Source organism: Cryptomeria japonica, chromosome 1 (assembly GCF_030272615.1).
Source record: "Cryptomeria japonica chromosome 1, Sugi_1.0, whole genome shotgun sequence".
NCBI classification, from domain to species: Eukaryota; Viridiplantae; Streptophyta; class Pinopsida; order Cupressales; family Cupressaceae; genus Cryptomeria; species Cryptomeria japonica.
Window position 1 is genome coordinate 246937803 of NC_081405.1, and position 20366 is coordinate 246958168.

The window sequence follows — 20366 nt, forward strand, 5'->3', positions numbered from 1 at the left end:
AGGATTGTGTTGATTCAAGGAGGTGTAGCTAAGACATTCTAGAGAGAATCTGTTAGCACAACTATTTACACAATGAACCAGATATTGGTTAAAAGAGGTAAGGACAAAACCCCTTATGAGTACTGGTATGGTAGATCACCTAATGTCAGTTACTTTAAGATTTTTGGTAGCATATGTTTTATCAAGAGAGGTGATTATATTGGTAAGTTTGATGCCAAGAGTTATGAAGGCATATTTCTTGGTTACTCCACCAAGAGAAAAGCTTACAAGTGTTACAAAAACCGAACTAAGAAGATCATCGAAAATTTTAATGTCCAAGTTGATGAGTTTCCTAAAAGTTCAGGTGAAACCAATAAAGAGAAGAAAGAAGAAGAACCTTACACATTATTTTTGGAACTGGAACCAATAAAGCCAAAAGTTGAAGAATAGATTAGAGAAGCCCCAGTTTAACCAGAATAGGGAGATCCAACAAAAGTTTAAGAAAGCGAAGAAGAAGAACCTGGAAATCAAGATCATGTTATTTCAAGATATGTTAGACTCAGTCATAGCCCCAATTAGATTATTGGAGACATGAATGCAGGTGTGCTAACTAGAACAAGGTTTAGAGAGAAATCTTGTATGATTTCTACCATTGAGCCTAGAACTGCAAAAGAAGCATTTGGAGATGAAGACTGGATCAAGACAATGGAAGAAGAACTTGACCAGATAGAAAAAAACAATGCTTGGTCATTGGTACCCAGACCGAAGAACAAGAATGTAATAGGTACAAAATGGGTATTCGGGAATAAACTGAATGAAGATGGAGTAGTGGTCAAAAATAAAGCTAGACTGATATGCAAAGGATATGCACAAGAAGAAGGTGAAGACTATGGTGAGACATTTTCACTAGTTGCAAAATTGGAAGGAGTAAGGACTCTACTTGCATTTACAGCATACAGAGGATTCAAAGTATATAAGATGGATGTTAAGTCAACATTGCTAAATGGAATATTGGAAGAGGAAGTCTACATTGAACAACCAGATGGTTATGCTTTAACTATAGAAAAGGACATGGTGTGCAAATTACATAAGGCATTATATAGATTGAAGCAAGCACCAAGAGCATGGTATGAAAGATTGCACTTTCACTTGGTGAAGATAGGTTTTCAAAGAACCAGTGAAGACAGTAACATATATCTCAAGACAGAAGGAGATAAGATACTGGTAAGTGAAGTATTTGTGGATGATATCATTTTTGGAGGAAATGATGATATGTGTCATGACTTTGCTAATGAAATGAAGAATGAGTTTGAGATGCCACTAGTAGGTGAGATAAAAAAATTCATAGGTTTACAAATCCAACAGATGAAGGAAGGTATTTTCATCACACAGTCCAAGTATGTAAAAGAAATTTGAAGACTTTTGGAATGCGAGACTGTAAACCAGTTGGAACACCAATGGTTATAGGTTGTAAATTGTCAATGGATGAAAATGAGTACAGGTCCATGATAGGTAAACTACATTATGTTGTCCACAGTAGACCAGACATTGCTCATGTAGTAGGGCTGGTTGCCATATTTTAGAAAAGCTCGGAAGAGTCACACATAGTTGCAGCCAAAAGATTTTTCAGATATGTGAAAGGCACAATTGATTATGGATTATGGTATCCATATGCAAGAGACTTTGATTTAAAAGTCTATACATATGCAGACTGGTAGGCAATGTTAATGATAGGAAGAGTACAACTGGAGGAGCATTTTTTCTTGGAGACAGACTAGTGTCTTGGAGCAGCAAGAAACAAAGTTGTATCTCTCAATCTACAATAGAAGCTGAATATGTTACAGCATATATGAATTGTACCCAAGCAATCTATATGAAACACATTTTGGAAGGTTTCAAGTTGAATCTATCAGAACCGATAAGGATTTTTTGTGATAACACCGGTGCTATAAACATTTCTAAGAACTCGGTGTTGCATGATAGGACAAAGCATATTGAGCTGAAGTATCATTTCCCAAGAGAGAAAGTGCAAAGTAAAGATCACTAGAGCATCTACCTAGTAAAGAACAACTAGCAGATATGTTTACTAAACCTCTACCTAAGGCTACTTGTGAGTATCTTAGAGGTAAGTTAGGGGTTGTACCCCTACATAAAGTCAATTAAGCAAATGGGGAAGCCATTAGTCTCGAAGCCTATTGAAAATATTGAAGATAGATTGGTGTAGAGTGGAGCTACTCCACAGGGGGAATAGCTAGTTGTAGATCGGTGAAGCATGAAATGGTTAACCTTCACTTTGGCATTGTTGTCAAACGGGGAGAAGAAATGTAATTGATTAATAGCTAGTTACCAGCTGAAGAAATGAATATATAGTTGAAGAAGAGTATATGGGAAAAAGTAAAATAGGATTCCTATACTTGTGTATGTGCTTTACTCTCAGTCATCACAATTACAGGGTATTGATATTTGCCATCAATGCCAAAGGGGGAGATTGTTGGCATTGCATGAAGATTGCATTGATGAAGTATAGTGTTGTCATTGATGTCAATAGTAACCGGTAATGAACTTGTATTGCAACTAGTAATGATGCAGTAATGCAACTGGTAGTAAAGTAGTGGAGGCATCCGATATTGTTATTGAAGCGAAGAGATCAACTGGTAACCCTAACCAATTGATAAGGAAAACCCTAACTGATGGAGCTTGGTGAATTGGTTGTGATGATCTATGACCAAATGATGATCAAAGATGAAGATGCCACGCAAGCATGATGTGTGTGATGAGTTTCAAAGTGGTTTTGGTGCATGAAGATAACCATTTATCTTGGGAATGAGGAAATGCATAGTATGAAGTGAAAAGTGTGTGATGAGCTACATGATCTAATGTACGGTGATCCAAGAGCAGTTGATGTTGTCTAGAATAATATGTAGTTGATTTCTATGTAATCCAATGGTTATGATTGAACTGATATGTTTGTAATCTCTATGAGATTTGTAGGTTTTGTGATGTGCTACTGACCTATTGTATTTTCTTATAAGGTCAATGAGTTGTTTTATAATTGTGTTGCCAATTTGGTTAAGTGTGGTAGTGTGATTGTTTCTAAACCAAAAGGAGTGTTTGCAGAATGTTGTGAAAGAAGATAGGAGCAGAAAAGGATCTGACTAAGCAAGGTAGTGCTATTACTAGATCAGCAAAGAACATGTTGTTCTCTAACCATTACAATAGTTAAATCCCTTAACTGAGTAATATTTCACAAGCTTCTTGTTTAAATCCTCTAACTAGGTGATCCATTATCTTGGATTTGAAATCCTCTACTGAGGTTACCTTTAACAGGGTATTGTAGACAATCCCTTAACCAGGTGGTCCTTAACCGGATTTGCCCTTAACGAGACATTATTATATAAGCTTCTAACAAGGCTTGGCTCCTAACAAGGCAAACTTCAGAAGAGTTCAAAATACTCATGGGTATTCATCCCCACCGTGGTTTTTCCCATTTGGGTTTCTGCGTGAAAAATCATTGTGTCAAGTGGTGAATGATTTTGTGGATGTCTTTTATATGGTTGATTTGATTAACTGGTAAATCCACTTAGATATGTTTAGATGACCGGAAGTGATCTAAACTAAGTTATTACTGATGTTAGTGAAGTGGTTTGATGTTTTGGTTAAATGGTATGTGAGTTTCAAATCTGTTGCATTGTATCATTGATGTTTTGGTCAACTCGTAAAGTTTGATAGTGCAGTTGCACTTTTTGATACAGTGACTAAACCAGTTAAGTTTAGTGATTGGATTCTATGTTAGAATTAAGTTTGGTGAAAGTTTAGTTTGTTTTCTATCTACTGATTCATCCCTCCCCCCCCCTCTCAGTAGTTGACTGGATCCTTATTGTTTCATCATATTATCACTTACACTTTACTTAAGCTTAATTAGGGAACTACATAGGAGTTGTTGTAGTATTTCCACTTTAGGTAGACTTATTATGTTACTACTTTATTTTATCCAACTTTTGTGGTTGAACTTTTCCACCTTTGTTGGTGTTATCATGTTATCATTTTTCCACTTTAGGTGGGATGATAACTTTTCAATTTTAGTCTCATGTCATAATCTTATGCACTCCTATGTTGTCACCTTGGCTATATCACCAAGGGGTCTCCTATGTAATAATCAATCCAATGGATCATTTTTTATTGCATCATTGATAGGAATACAATTTATTGTTGTCATATTGTTCTTCTCTTATTCACATGCTTTCCATTTGGCCTCTAAATACTGGGTGGCTACCTTCATAGCCAATTATTACAAAAAAAAAAAGTTTAAATTTTTTGGTTTTGAGGCATTATTTTATCAAGCAAAGATTCAAATGCAATTTTTGTGGAGTGGTCAATATATAAAAACCTTAGAAGAGCTTAAATAAATTGATTATCTACACTTAGGATAGGCTAATTTCCTAACCAGTGATAGTTTTGATAACTATTCTTAGGATAGAATAAGTTCCTAAAAAATGTGTTTATTTAGGGTGATTTAAGTTTTTTTAAATTTGATGTATGGATTGGTTTGGATGGGGATGGGTTAGGGTTGATCTTCTAGACATGCTTAATGTCTAGCTAGAGTTTAATATTTATAGTTTAGGATTAAATTTTATTGGGATTGTGGACTAAATTTTGGATGAAATTTCTAAGGGTTGGATGAGTTTGATGGTTTTAATTGGTTTATTGTTTCAAAGGTTGGATGTGATCGAGGAGGATTGGATTGTGGTCAAAGTTATAATGTTTATGAAAAGGGGATGCTTGATTTATGTGAATGTTGGATTCTAAGTTGGTTTATGATGGTTGGGTGTATATTTTACCTTAGCAATAGGTATGAAATCAAACAAAACAAAAAATGACATTTTAAAAAATAAATTTGAAGGATTTTTCATTTTTTTTTGTTTTGGATTGGAAGTTAATTAAAAGTTTAAAAAATAAGAAGACACACATATCACATTAACATCATTAAATTATTCAAGTGGGTATAGACATTTATTGTACTTGATCATTTATATCTTTGTTTAAGTGTGATGTGTAGAACCTATGTTGGATAATTTATCGCTTTTGATACCCCGAGGTCACTCTTATGGAATGAGGGAAAAGAATACAAAAATTGTACACTTATTTTTTTGGAGCACATGGTTAATAACTTCTCAACATGATCCATGATTTGTGCATTAAAACTAAGTATGACTAGATGAAGTTAATATAGGATAGATAAGGTTGAATATGGGTATCCTATATGTACCACAAGTGTACATGTAGCCTAAATCTAAGAATCAAAACCCATTTACAAGAATATGGTCCTAGACAAGTCTATTTCCACTTCATCTTCATTCCTCAAAAGAAGAGGTGTCAAGACTGTGTCATACATAATGATGACTCTTTTGAGGTACAAATTCTATTTTTGTGTTTTTTTATACATGCAAAAATACATGTTTGAGGTCATCCCCTAAGATGAAATCCCTAGGAATTTTTACTACCAAAATAAATGACACTTACTCTGATCCCCATGTCACCCTAAAGTGTAAGGAGGGAGCATACATAAGTTATACTTTGGTATTAAAATATAGAAATTAACTTTTAAGACCAAATCTAAGTTTTTTAATCCAAGAACATAAATAAAACATTAAAAATAAAAGTTGTTTCATAACAAGATATCTTTTACCAAATATCCTATAAAACTGTATGTTAGTGGTCTTATGAATTTGTTTTTGGCAAGCATGATATCTACAAGATTATGTTAGTCTTTAGTAAACTACAAAGATGAATAGAATAAAAAATGAGATTAAAATGATTAAACAATAACTAGAGCTCAAGTGATTCTAGAGAGCATACGTGAAAAATAAAATATAAAAATCTTGAAAAACATAGATGAGAGTAAATATCTTACCCTAAATAGAATACTTTAAGCACTTGAAAATTTGAGGGAAAACATGATGTAACCTATTAATTAAGCTTGACCACAAAACCCAAATCTATCACACAATTCTCAATTGCAAATCAATAAAGGAATGCATAAGAAATTAGCAATCAAATGAAACAAATCAAATCAAACCAAACTCCATTGCCAATTTCATGCATCTAGCCTCCATTCTCCTTCTTTTCCATATGTTGAAGTATGATGGCTCTTAGAATCATACTTATGAAAACCTAGAAAAATAAAGCACAAGAATACAAAGATAGTGGTTGTGATGATTGAGAATTGAACCTGAATTTATAGATTTTGAGAATATGATTTGATTTTTTAGATCAATTTGAGAACATAGATGATCAATGACTGATATTTCATGAGACATGTTGATGCGAGATGATTATGATGTGAATTGATTGTATGATTCAATTAGACCGAATTGTTAACTGATTGCATGATTGAGTTAGATTGGATTGATTGAGTTAAAATAATTGATTGAATTATTAACTGATTTTATGATTCAATTAGACTGATTTGATTGAGAGTTAAAATGATTGATTAATTGTTAGGAGAATTGATAGATTATTTAGAAAAAGGTGGCTAATGACTCATCGAGAATTAGTGGTAGTTGGGATTTTCAACAAGTGTTGTACAAAATTGAATGAAATTGAACTTGGAGTGATTTTTTGTTTTCAAAAATGTGAAATTGTATTGAAATGAAAGGGAAGTAAAAACTTGAATTGGAATGGGAATTAAAATTTATTCGAAATGAGAGGTAAATGAGATTAAATAAATTTGGAAGTTCATTTAATCAAGAGTACATTGTTAACTAATTAAATAATTTGAAGAAATTATTTAATAATGAGAAGATAGAAATTGAATTTAGTTAAAGTGAAGTGGTGAAAAAAGCAATTAAATAGTAAAATCATTTAATTAATGCCAAAGAAAAATTAGATAATTGAGGGAAATTTCAAAGTTTGATTTGAATCATAAGATTGAAGTTAAATTAGAAAGACATTGAATTAATTAAATAATAAAATTATTTAATTAAAGAGGAAAAATTAGTAAAATTAGCCCTTGTCGGTACGGTATAATTTTCATTGTCTACACTTACTAGCATATGAGGTGGTTTAGGTCTCATAGGCAACGCAAACAAACATATGCAATGTGATAGAAGACAAGAGATAAACTAAAATTCTTTCAAAAATTACAAACAAATTCTAGGAAAATATTAAAAAAAAAAAGAAGGAAAAACCTATAAAATTAAGAATCAGAAATGGTGAAAATGATAGGTTAAGTGGTAATGAATGAGTAAAAACTAGAAACACAAAGACAATAGAAATAACTTGCTAAAGTACAAGAGCACAAGTGATGTCCTACAGAGCATAGGCAATTCAAAAAATCATGGATGATGGGATGATGAGCATAGTCATAAAAATATTAATCCTAAGAAACCCAATACTTAACCTACAAAATGAGGGCTAGTGGAGGCCTAAATTAAAAATAAATTCTTAGCCTAATAACAATGCCACTGTATTAGTTCTCAAGAAAAGAAAAAAAAAAAAAAGTTAAAATCATAGAAATAAAAAGGTTGGCTCTAGATAGAGAGTGTTGATTCATAGTATGAAGGCAACACAAAAATAAATATGTGACATGATGAACAACAAGAAGAAGAAGAAAAATGGTAGCTAAAAAATAATGAAAAAAATATAATAAAAGTTAATCAATCTACAAAAAGAATGTTAGGCAATAACATAAATGACTCTAAGTATTAGAGAACATATAAATTGACCAGAAAAGTTGGAATATTATTGATAAAATCCAAAATAGAAGATTAATTGTTAGGACAAATTGGTGTAGTTTCTAGAGTGTATGTGATTCTTTAAAGCATAAGCAATGTGATGAATAGGTGACTCACATAGGACATAAATGATGAAATATAACCTACAAATAAAAAATCCTATAAAAAGTTAAAATAGGGATTATTCTTGGGATGTGGGTTTTCACCGAGCATGTCAAATTATATACAAGAGAAGGTACAAGGAAACTTGTTGAAATGTGGTGACTGATTAGCAAAGTACTGTACACTCAGCATGTATCCTCGCCGAGGTCCGGGGCCGGGTCGGGCCCCGGGCATGGGTTCAGGGGCGGGAGCCCCCGAGAAATTTTTTTTGCCATTTTTTTGTTGATGAAAACCGACATTGTAATAAAACCCTAAAAAGGCCGACTTTGTTTGTTGCCCTAAAAATGTATGTTATAAGCGGCTGGGATGCTTAAGGCATTGTAATGTTGATGTACTATTTTTGTTGGATAATAAGAAAGATTGGATGGCTGTGTATGGTGGACGTAACCCATTTTGGGTGAACCACGTTAAATCTTTGTGTTATTTGTGTCCTATTTTATTTCTTTATCTTTTGTATCTAAATCTTCATATAATTGTTAGTTCATATTTGCTTCGGATCTGCTTGAAACCCTAACAATTGGTATCAGAGCGAGGTTTTTTCTGTAAATTGGCACGACTTTCAGATTTGAGTGGGAGCAATGGAGGATTCCAAATTCAAGGTTGAAAAGTTTAACGGCCAGAATTATTAGTTATGGAAAATGCAGATGGAGAATTACCTGTATCAAAAGGATTTGTGGCAGCCATTAGAAGGAAAGGCAAAGAAAGCGACCACAATGTCAGATGAAGAATGGGACATTTTAGATAGAAAGGCACTGGGATCCATTCGATTGTGCCTTGCACCGTCTGTAGCTTTCAATATAACAGAAGCAAAAACGGTTGTAGATTTGATGGCAACATTGGCTAAGCTATATGAGAAACCCTCGGCTTTGAATAAGGTACTTCTTATGAAGTGTTTGTTTAATTTGAAAATGAGTGAGGGAGGATCTGTAGCAAAGCACTTAAATGAATTTAATACAATTACCAATCAATTGTCTTCGGTAAAAATTACCTTTGCAGAAGAGGTTAGGGCTCTCTTGATTTTATGTTCTTTGCCAGAAAGCTGGAATAGCTTGGTTATGGTTGTAAGTAACTCTGTCTCTGGTAAAAATACTTTGGTATTTGATGATATTGTTGGTGTTATCCTAAGCAAGGAAATGCGAAGGAAAAGCACAAGTGAGACTCCAACATCATCGAGTAGTGTTTTGAATGTGGAGAACAGAGGAAGATCAAAGGAAAGAGGAAAAGGCCCTTAGAATGAGAAGTCACAAGGGAAGTCAAAGAAGGGACGCTCTCAATCTAGAGGAAAGAAAGATTGTTGGTACTGCGGAAAGCCTGGTCATCTAAAGAAAGATTGTTGGTCTCGAAAAAACAAAGAAGAAGACAAAAATGAAAATGACAGTAAGGAAGCTAATATTGCAAGTAATACTTTACAAGATGCTTTAATCTTATGTTTGGATAATGTTAATGATTCCTCGGTAATAGATTTTGGGGCTTCATTTCATGCTACACCCCATAGAAAATATTTTCTAGATTATGTTCAAGGTGATTTTGGACAGGTATATTTGGGTGATGATGAGCCCTGTCAAATTGTTGTAAAAGGAAAGATAAAGATCAAGTTGCAAAATGGAAATGATTGGTTTCTACAAGAGGTAAGACATGTTCCTAACTTAAGAAGAAATTTAATTTCTGCAGGGCAACTAGGTAGTGAAGGTTGCATAGTTACCTTCTTAGACAGTATTTGGAAGGTCAGTAAAGGATCATTAGTAGTAGCTAAAGGTGCAAAGGTAGGCACATTATATCTATGTAGTGGTAACACTTACTCTACCTTAGCTGCTACATATAAAGTTACTGCAGGGACAACAACAATAGATGTTGCAAGAACAGATTCGATAATGTGGCACCATAGGCTTGGGCACATGAGTGAGAAAGGGATGAAAATCCTTCACTCCAAAAATCTATTGCCAAGACTAAAGAAGATTGATTTAGAGTTCTGTGAAAACTATGTTTATGGTAAACATAAAAGAGTCAGATTTCTCAAGTTTGGGAAAGAGAAGAGGAGTGAGAAGTTAGAGCTTGTACATTCAGATGTATGGGGACCGGCTCAGGTATCATCTCTTGGTGGCTCTTGTTATTATGCTATTTTTATTGATGACTCAACCAGAAAAACATGGGTATATTTCCTAAAACAAAAATCAAATGTTTTTGAAACTCTTAAGAAATTGAAAGCTTTGGTTGAGAATGAGACAGGAAAAAAGTTGAAGCGTCTCAGATTGGATAATGGAGGTGAGTATTGCAGCAAAGCATTTGAAGATTACTGCTCCTTAAATGGGATTCGAAAGCAGAAGACAGTTCCAGGAACTCCATAGGAAAATGGTGTGTCAGAGAGAATGAATAGGACTATCATGGAACATGCGAGGAGCATGAGATTGCATGCTGGATTGCCCTTACATTTTTGGGCAGATGTTGTACATACTGCTGTCTATTTGATAAATAGAGGACCTTCAACCCCTTTGGATGGTGGTATTCCAGAGGAGGCATGGACTGGTAAAAAGGTAAATTATTCTTTTCCAAAAACTTTTAGTTGCGAAGCTTTTGTCCATGTTGATAAAGAAAACAGAACCAAGCTTGATGCTAAATCTCAGAAATGTACCTTCATTGGATATGAGATAGATGAATATGGCTATCGGTTATGGGATTTTGAAAATAAGAAAATAATTAGAAGTAGAGATGTTATATTCAATGAGAAGGTTATGTATAAAGAACAGATGCAGGAAAAGAAGCATGAACAGTACAAACAAGAATATGTGGTGTTGGATGAGATTCCTGAAAATGAAATGCCACAGGTACCTGATGCGTAGCAACAACGAATTGTCCCACAAACTCTTGCAAGTGTTAGATGTTCTACGAGGACAAGTAGACCCCCTGAAAGATTTTCTCCTTCTTTGTATTCTATTTTATTAATGGATTCTAGTGAACCAAAAGAATATGAAGAAGCAATGTAGGTGGATGCCAAACAACAGTGGGAGCTAGGCATGAAAGAGGAGATGGACTCCTTGATGAAAAATAAGACTTGGGACTTAGTCCCTTTACCTACAGAAAAAAGAGCCTTGCCTAACAAATGGGTTTATCGGCTGAAGGAGGAGGAAGGAGGTCAGAAAAGATATAAGGCCAAACTTGTGGTAAAAGGTTTTGCACAGAAAAAGGGTATAGATTATGATGAAATATTTTCTCCAGATGTACAAATGACTTCAATTAGAACTGTACTTAGTGTTGTGGCTGCAGATGATTTACATCTTGAACAATTAGATGTGAAAATAGCTTTTCTCCATGGAGATTTGGAGGAGGAAATTTACATGTTGCAACCACAGGGATATGAGGTCAAAGGTAAGGAGAACTTGGTGTGCAGGTTGAAGAAAAGTCTATATGGCCTAAAGCAAGCACCCCGACAATGGTATTTAAAATTTGATAGTTTCATGGCTAAACACGGTTATCATAGATGTCATTCTGATCATTGTGTATATTTTAAGAGATTGGATAATGGCAGTTATATTATCCTGTTGCTTTATGTTGATGACATGCTTGTTGTTGGTTCTAACATGGAACACATAAATGATCTTAAACAGAAATTAGCTAGGTCATTTTCTATGAAGGATTTGGGTGCAGCTAAGCAAATTCTCGGTATGAGGATTACATGGGATAGGAAAAATAGGACCTTGAATTTGTCCCAAAGTGAGTATATAAAGAAGGTGTTGAAAATATTTAACATGCAGGATGCAAAAGTAGTTAGTACACCTTTGGCTAGTCATTTCAAATTGACTAAGGAGATGTGCCCAAAGGCATAGGAAGAGGTTAATAAAATGTCTACATCCCGTATTCATTAGCTGTTGGCAGTCTGATGTATGCAATGGTATGCACAAGGCCAGATATTGCACATGTAGTGGGAGTTGTGAGTAGGTTTATGAGTAATTCGGGTATGGAAAATTGGAATGTTGTGAAATGGATCCTTCGGTATTTGAAAGGAACCACTACGAAGGCATTATGTTTCAAAGGATTTAATGTTGCTCTGAGTGGATTTGTTGATTCTGATCTGGCGGGTGATATTGATTCACGGAGGAGTACTACAGGGTATGGTTTTACTATAAGGGGAACTGCAGTCAATTGGATTTCTAGGTTGCAAAAGGTTGTTGCACTTTCAACCACTGAAGCTGAGTATGTTGCTGCTACAGAAGCCAACAAGGAGATAATTTGGTTACAATGTTTTCTGGAGGAATTGGGTCAAACACAAGAGGATCGCTCATTGTATACTGATAGCCAGAGTGTCATTCATCTTGCAAAGAACTCTGCTTTTCATTCAAGGACAAAGCACATTCAGCTTAGGTACCACTTCATCTAGACTGTTTTGGAGGAGGGTCAGTTACGGCTTGAGAAGATTCACACAAGTGAGAATCCTGCTGATATGTTCACGAAGGCAGTTCCACAAGTGAAGCCGATTTCTTCATCAGTTTCTGTTGGTCTTCTTGATTGATAATTGTGGAATTTATACCAGTCAAGTCCTAGTGTTTTATCCAGTGGATGTTGCATGTACAGTGGTGTCATGTAGTATCAGTCTCCAAGTGGGAGATTGTTCGGTGTGGAGCCTGATCAGTCTCCAAGTGGGAGATTGTTCGGTGTGGAGCCTGATCAGTCTCCAAGTGGGAGATTGTTGAAATGTGGCGACTGATCAGCAAAGTACTGTACACTCAGCATGTATCATCGCCGAGTTCCAGGGCCGAACCAAGCCCCGAGCAGGGGTTCGGGGGTAGCAACCCCCGAGAAAAGTGGGGGTTTGGGGGCGGGAGCCCCCAAGAAAAAAAATTTTGTCATTTTTTTGTTGATGAAAACCGACATTGTAATAAAACCCTAAAAAGGCCGACTTTGTTTGTTGCCCTAAAAATGCATGTTATAAGCGGCTAGGGTGCTTAAGGCATTGTAATGTTGATATACTATTTTTGCTAGATAATAAGAAAGATTGGACGGCTGTGTATGGTGGACGTAACCCATTTTGGGTGAACCACGTTAAATCTCTGTGTTATCTGTGTCCTATTTTATTTCTTTATCTTTTATATTTAAATATGCATATAATTGTTAGTTCATATTTGCTTCGGATTTGCTTGAAACCCTAACAAAACTAACTTTAGACATATAAATCTGACCACTTTCCTAAGTGAATATTTAATATTCATTTTAACCTCATTCCTCTATTTAATTAAATGAATTACTCAATTTATTTAATTAAGTTCACCTAAACCTTTTTTAACCTTTAATTAAATAAATCACTTTATTTAATTAATTCCCCTTCCTCCCTTTTTAATTAAATTTACATTTAATTAAATTGATCCTTGCAAGAAAATAAATCTAATTTATTTATTTAAATCCCCCACTTGTATCTATTTAATTGAAATAAAATAATTTTATTTTAATTAAATTCATTTTCCCTCCATTTGCATTTTCCTACATCTCCCACTTGCCTCCTAAACCCCTTCTAGATTCTTCTAATCACTTCTAAATTAGCCTAATCCATCTCCTAAATATTGTCACGTCCCTAAGCAAAGGGAAGTCACTTCTCAAACCTTCAAAGTCTTCCAAACCATTAAAAGCTCTTACATAATCATTAATGGTTAACTCAACCTTCTTGCATGATTAGAGACTTTCTCTCTAACTCAACCCTCATCTAACCCAAGGGTCTCATCAAGCATTGATGACTTTAACCTAGGTTATCCCTTTATCCCTTGCACAAGAGTTTATCCCTTGGATAAAAGCTTTATCCAATGGATGAACCTAACCTAACCTTAACCCTTACCTCCTAAGGTAACCTTCATGTCTCCTCAAGCATTAAATGTTTCTTTCATCTCCTCTCAAGCAACCTCCTGTTGACAATTGTCACCATTTCATTGGTGAGAATTGTAAACATGGATTGATTAACTTTCAATCCTGGCCCTTGTTAAGATTATCCAATCTTGACCATCCATTGCCCTATTTTCCCTATAATTAGAGCTCTCATTCTCTCATTTTCATATAATCCAAGTTTCATGCATCTAATTTATAGTCATTTTACTAAGCATCAAGCCTCTCTTTGATAAAACACATTAAATATTTAGAAGCATTTTAATATCATAGCATATCCATGTTAGACTAGTATATATTGTTAGGATAGGATTACTAATCTTTATCATAACATCATATTCATACTAGTTTAAATCATTCTAGTTTCAAATATCATACATATTGTAGGAACGCATTCATACTTATAAGCAAACATCACTCATTCTTGGAGTTGTCATTCCTAAGTCACTTTGCCCAGTGATCTGAGAGCAACGACATTGACTTCAGGGATCCTGTGAGATAGAGAACAATGGAACACCCCTTGGGAAGTTGAGCTATTCAATTTAGCTCCTATAACTTGCACCAAGAGTCCCATTGGTGTGTGGACACTTTGAAATCAAACTTTTACATTTATATCACCCACATTTCCCGCACACACTAACAAAGCACTCAAAACACTAAAAAAAGAACCCAATATCCTACTTCTTATATACCTCTATTTGAGTAAATAAGAGGGTGATCACTCTCAACACCCCTTGTTGCACACTTTTGTGTGTTTTTCTCTTGCTGATTCAATAGAGTAATTTGACAGAATGTAGTCACTCTCAAATCGATAATATAATCTTAGTATTCAATGGGTTCTAGTTGAAATGACTTCTTAGAGGCCTTATTTATAGATTTTGAGGTTTTAAAATTAAGGGTGGAGGTTAGATACCAAGATTAATGGCTAGTGATCCATTAGGGTTTTTGTGTAAGGATAGGATTCCTAGTGGAACCTCGTGATAGATGCACTTAGAGTTGACAAGGATTGATAGGATTTGAATGGTTAATTTTTTTGTTATTTTGATCAAAGAGCTAGGGTTGCATCTCTTCACATATGTGTGAGAAATTTTTTGGGGAAGAGAGATATAACAAGTATCCTCTCACTTATGTGTGAGTATATATAGAGAAGATGAAAGATGGCATGCGTTATCTCATAAATGTGTGAGGTCACATGAAGAAGATAGATGGGACAAACTTGTTCTTTTACACATGTGACAAATCATACATGCGAATGCAAATGGTGTAGATTTTTAAGTATAAAATGGAGGGCTTGCATTTAATATAATGATTTTATAAGTAAGTGGGCTTAGATGTGACTAAGTAATTAATCCCATTTTCACTATGTGCAAATGGTTAATTAAGTTGAATTTTTAAGATTAAAAAGGTGAACGAAAAAGAGACTTAAATGAGTAGGATTGTTTATTTAATTTTTTATAATGTGCATCCTGAACTTAAATAAAATAAATTTATTTACTTAAAATGGAACCTTAGAAGAAAAATTAATTAGTTAAATAAAGGGTCATGATTTATCTAATTAATACTAGAAGAATCATTAGGCAATCTTAATAAAAATAATTAAAATGATTTAACTAAATTTAGAAGGATAACAAAGACATTTAATTAAATAAATTTAATTGATTTAAAGATGATGATGAGGATTAGTGGAATTAATTGGAAGATAAATTTAGGTGTCAACAAGGTCTACTTTACACAACAAAATAACTCGTGAATGTGAATAAAATTTGACAATCATTACCGTATATTAATCAATGAGACATTATCATTCTATACATTTAGAAAATTTAATAGCGTCAAATAAATAATTAGCAAGGTCTCACATTTAGTATTGTATAAAAATTATTATTTTACTAATCTTCATATATCTCGACCTTCATATGTTAATTATATGCATATAGCATCATAATGCACAAGTGGCTCTCAAAGATTAAGAGAATGATCCATTCCATGCTAATTAGAAATAAGCAAATAGGGAAGAGGGATAGGTTAAGTGGTAATGAATGAGTAAAAACTAGAAACACAAAGACAATAGAAATAACTTGCTAAAGTACAAGAGCACAAGTGATGTCCTACAGAGCATAGGCAATTCAAAAAATCATGGATGATGGGATGATGAGCATAGTCATAAAAATATTAATCCTAAGAAACCCAATACTTAACCTACAAAATGAGGGCTAGTGGAGGCCTAAATTAAAAATAAATTCTTAGCCTAATAACAATGCCACTGTATTAGTTCTCAAGAAAAGAAAAAAAAAAAAAAGTTAAAATCATAGAAATAAAAAGGTTGGCTCTAGATAGAGAGTGTTGATTCATAGTATGAAGGCAACACAAAAATAAATATGTGACATGATGAACAACAACAGGAAGAAGAAAAATGGTAGCTAAAAAATAATGAAAAAAATATAATAAAAGTTAATCAATCTACAAAAAGAATGTTAGGCAATAACATAAATGACTCTAAGTATTAGAGAACATATAAATTGACCAGAAAAGTTGGAATATTATTGATAAAATCCAAAATAGAAGATTAATTGTTAGGACAAATTGGTGTAGTTTCTAGAGTGTATGTGATTCTTTAAAGCATAAGCAATGTGATGAATAGGTGACTCGCATAGGACATAAATGATGAAATATAACCTACAAATAAAAAATCCTATAAAAAGTTAAAATAGGGATTATTCTTGGGATGTGGGTTTTCACCGAGCATGTCAAATTATATACAAGAGAAGGTACAAGGAAACTTGTTGAAATGTGGTGACTGATTAGCAAAGTACTGTACACTGAGCATGTATCCTCGCCGAGGTCCGGGGCCGGGTCGGGCCCCGGGCATGGGTTCAGGGGCGGGAGCCCCCGAGAAAATTTTTTTGCCATTTTTTTGTTGATGAAAACCGACATTGTAATAAAACCCTAAAAAGGCCGACTTTGTTTGTTGCCCTAAAAATGTATGTTATAAGCGGCTGGGATGCTTAAGGCATTGTAATGTTGATGTACTATTTTTGTTGGATAATAAGAAAGATTGGATGGCTGTGTATGGTGGACGTAACCCATTTTGGGTGAACCACGTTAAATCTTTGTGTTATTTGTGTCCTATTTTATTTCTTTATCTTTTGTATTTAAATCTTCATATAATTGTTAGTTCATATTTGCTTCGGATCTGCTTGAAACCCTAACAATTGGTATCAGAGCGAGGTTTTTTCTGTAAATTGGCACGACTTTCAGATTTGAGTGGGAGCAATGGAGGATTCCAAATTCAAGGTTGAAAAGTTTAACGGCCAGAATTATTAGTTATGGAAAATGCAGATGGAGAATTACCTGTATCAAAAGGATTTGTGGCAGCCATTAGAAGGAAAGGCAAAGAAAGCGACCACAATGTCAGATGAAGAATGGGACATTTTAGATAGAAAGGCACTGGGATCCATTCGATTGTGCCTTGCACCGTCTGTAGCTTTCAATATAACAGAAGCAAAAACGGTTGTAGATTTGATGGCAACATTGGCTAAGCTATATGAGAAACCCTCGGCTTTGAATAAGGTACTTCTTATGAAGTGTTTGTTTAATTTGAAAATGAGTGAGGGAGGATCTGTAGCAAAGCACTTAAATGAATTTAATACAATTACCAATCAATTGTCTTCGGTAAAAATTACCTTTGCAGAAGAGGTTAGGGCTCTCTTGATTTTATGTTCTTTGCCAGAAAGCTGGAATAGCTTGGTTATGGTTGTAAGTAACTCTGTCTCTGGTAAAAATACTTTGGTATTTGATGATATTGTTGGTGTTATCCTAAGCAAGGAAATGCGAAGGAAAAGCACAAGTGAGACTCCAACATCATCGAGTAGTGTTTTGAATGTGGAGAACAGAGGAAGATCAAAGGAAAGAGGAAAAGGCCCTTGGAATGAGAAGTCACAAGGGAAGTCAAAGAAGGGACGCTCTCAATCTAGAGGAAAGAAAGATTGTTGGTACTGCGGAAAGCCTGGTCATCTAAAGAAAGATTGTTGGTCTCGAAAAAACAAAGAAGAAGACAAAAATGAAAATGACAGTAAGGAAGCTAATATTGCAAGTAATACTTTACAAGATGCTTTAATCTTATGTTTGGATAATGTTAATGATTCCTGGGTAATAGATTTTGGGGCTTCATTTCATGCTACACCCCATAGAAAATATTTTCTAGATTATGTTCAAGGTGATTTTGGACAGGTATATTTGGGTGATGATGAGCCCTGTCAAATTGTTGTAAAAGGAAAGATAAAGATCAAGTTGCAAAATGGAAATGATTGGTTTCTACAGGAGGTAAGACATGTTCCTAACTTAAGAAGAAATTTAATTTCTGCAGGGCAACTAGGTAGTGAAGGTTGCATAGTTGCCTTCTTAGACAGTATTTGGAAGGTCAGTAAAGGATCATTAGTAGTAGCTAAAGGTGCAAAGGTAGGCACATTATATCTATGTAGTGGTAACACTTACTCTACCTTAGCTGCTACATATAAAGTTACTGCAGGGACAACAACAATAGATGTTGCAAGAACAGATTCGATAATGTGGCACCATAGGCTTGGGCACATGAGTGAGAAAGGGATGAAAATCCTTCACTCCAAAAATCTATTGCCAAGACTAAAGAAGATTGATTTAGAGTTCTGTGAAAACTATGTTTATGGTAAACATAAAAGAGTCAGATTTCTCAAGTTTGGGAAAGAGAAGAGGAGTGAGAAGTTAGAGCTTGTACATTCAGATGTATGGGGACCGGCTCAGGTATCATCTCTTGGTGGCTCTTGTTATTATGTTATTTTTATTGATGACTCAACCAGAAAAACATGGGTATATTTCCTAAAACAAAAATCAAATGTTTTTGAAACTCTTAAGAAATTGAAAGCTTTGGTTGAGAATGAGATAGGAAAAAAGTTGAAGCGTCTCAGATTGGATAATGGAGGTGAGTATTGCAGCAAAGCATTTGAAGATTACTGCTCCTTAAATGGGATTCGAAAGCAGAAGACAGTTCCAGGAACTCCATAGGAAAATGGTGTGTCAGAGAGAATGAATAGGACTATCATGGAACGTGCGAGGAGCATGAGATTGCATGCTGGATTGCCCTTACATTTTTGGGCAGATGTTGTACATACTGCTGTCTATTTGATAAATAGAGGACCTTTAACCCCTTTGGATGGTGGTATTCCAGAGGAGGCATGGACTGGTAAAAAGGTAAATTATTCTTTTCCAAAAACTTTTAGTTGCGAAGCTTTTGTCCATGTTGATAAAGAAAACAGAACCAAGCTTGATGCTAAATCTCAGAAATGTACCTTCATTGGATATGAGATAGATGAATATGGCTATCGGTTATGGGATTTTGAAAATAAGAAAATAATTAGAAGTAGAGATGTTATATTCAATGAGAAGGTTATGTATAAAGAACAGATGCAGGAAAAGAAGCATGAACAGTACAAACAAGAATATGTGGTGTTGGATGAGATTCCTGAAAATGAAATGCCACAGGTACCTGATGCGTAGCAACAACGAATTGTCCCACAAACTCTTGCAAGTGTTAGATGTTCTACGAGGACAAGTAGACCCCCTGAAAGATTTTCTCCTTCTTTGTATTCTATTTTATTAATGGATTCTAGTGAACCAAAAGAATATGAAGAAGCAATGTAGGTGGATGCCAAACAACAGTGGGAGCTAGGCATGAAAGAGGAGATGGACTCCTTGATGAAAAATAAGACTTGGGACTTAGTCCCTTTACCTACAGAAAAAAGAGCCTTGCCTAACAAATGGGTTTATCGGCTGAAGGAGGAGGAAGGAGGTCAGAAAAGATATAAGGCCAAACTTGTGGTAAAAGGTTTTGCACAGAAAAAGGGTATAGATTATGATGAAATATTTTCTCCAGATGTACAAATGACTTCAATTAGAACTGTACTTAGTGTTGTGGCTGCAGATGATTTACATCTTGAACAATTAGATGTGAAAATAGCTTTTCTCCATGGAGATTTGGAGGAGGAAATTTACATGTTGCAACCACAGGGATATGAGGTCAAAGGTAAGGAGAACTTGGTGTGCAGGTTGAAGAAAAGTCTATATGGCCTAAAGCAAGCACCCCGACAATGGTATTTAAAATTTGATAGTTTCATGGCTAAACACGGTTATCATAGATGTCATTCTGATCATTGTGTATATTTTAAGAGATTGGATAATGGCAGTTATATTATCCTGTTGCTTTATGTTGATGACATGCTTGTTGTTGGTTCTAACATGGAACACATAAATGATCTTAAACAGAAATTAGCTAGGTCATTTTCTATGAAGGATTTGGGTGCAGCTAAGCAAATTCTCGGTATGAGGATTACATGGGATAGGAAAAATAGGACCTTGAATTTGTCCCAAAGTGAGTATATAAAGAAGGTGTTGAAAATATTTAACATGCAGGATGCAAAAGTAGTTAGTACACCTTTGGCTAGTCATTTCAAATTGACTAAGGAGATGTGCCCAAAGGCATAGGAAGAGGTTAATAAAATGTCTACATCCCGTATTCATCAGCTGTTGGCAGTCTGATGTATGCAATGGTATGCACAAGGCCAGATATTGCACATGTAGTGGGAGTTGTGAGTAGGT